A 549-nucleotide genomic window follows, 5' to 3' on the forward strand; every position below is an offset into this window, starting at 1 on the left:
TTTCATTGTGTACATTAAAGAATGTAAGTTTGCCTTTTTCCTGTAATCAATACTTAATAAAGGATTTATTTTTATTTATTTATATACAATTTCATACGTGGTTCGTGATAGTAAACTCGATAGGACACAGTGGCACTATGAACATCCGAATCACTCATCATTCGAACATTCAAATATTTATTCGAATATTAGTATATTCCAAGTAATGTTAACGACGTTAATATGCTTGCCTTTATAGTTAATAATGTCAATTCTTACTTAAAACATACTTCCTTAACAGGACATTGAAGAAAAGGTAGTTGCCAACGGCCATACCATGCTGAATATACCGGTTCTCGTCCGATCACCGAAGTCAAGCAGCATCGGGCCTGGTCAGTACTTGGATGGGTGACCGCCTGGGAACACCAGGTGCTGTTGGTATACTTTTTCTAATTTTGTTTTTCACAAAGACGAATATTCTCACATCGTTCACCACGATAATTTCGTAATCATGCATTACTTAAAACAATTAGCAACGCTTTCCACGCGCTGGTCTTTTTGAGTATTCAC

General features: G+C 36.1%; 1 non-coding gene across 1 annotated transcript; it reads left to right on the plus strand.

Moving 5' to 3' along the window:
• The first annotated feature begins 301 nt into the window (after positions 1-301).
• LOC145678213 (5S ribosomal RNA) lies at positions 302-420 on the plus strand. Its single transcript, XR_014130305.1, has one exon. It is a non-coding gene; the product is annotated as a 5S ribosomal RNA (ribosomal RNA).
• Positions 421-549: the final 129 nt, after the last annotated feature.

This window comes from Thermobia domestica, unplaced genomic scaffold, assembly GCF_964235325.1.
Source record: "Thermobia domestica unplaced genomic scaffold, izTheDome1.hap1.1 HAP1_SCAFFOLD_2081, whole genome shotgun sequence".
Lineage (NCBI taxonomy): Eukaryota > Metazoa > Arthropoda > Insecta > Zygentoma > Lepismatidae > Thermobia > Thermobia domestica.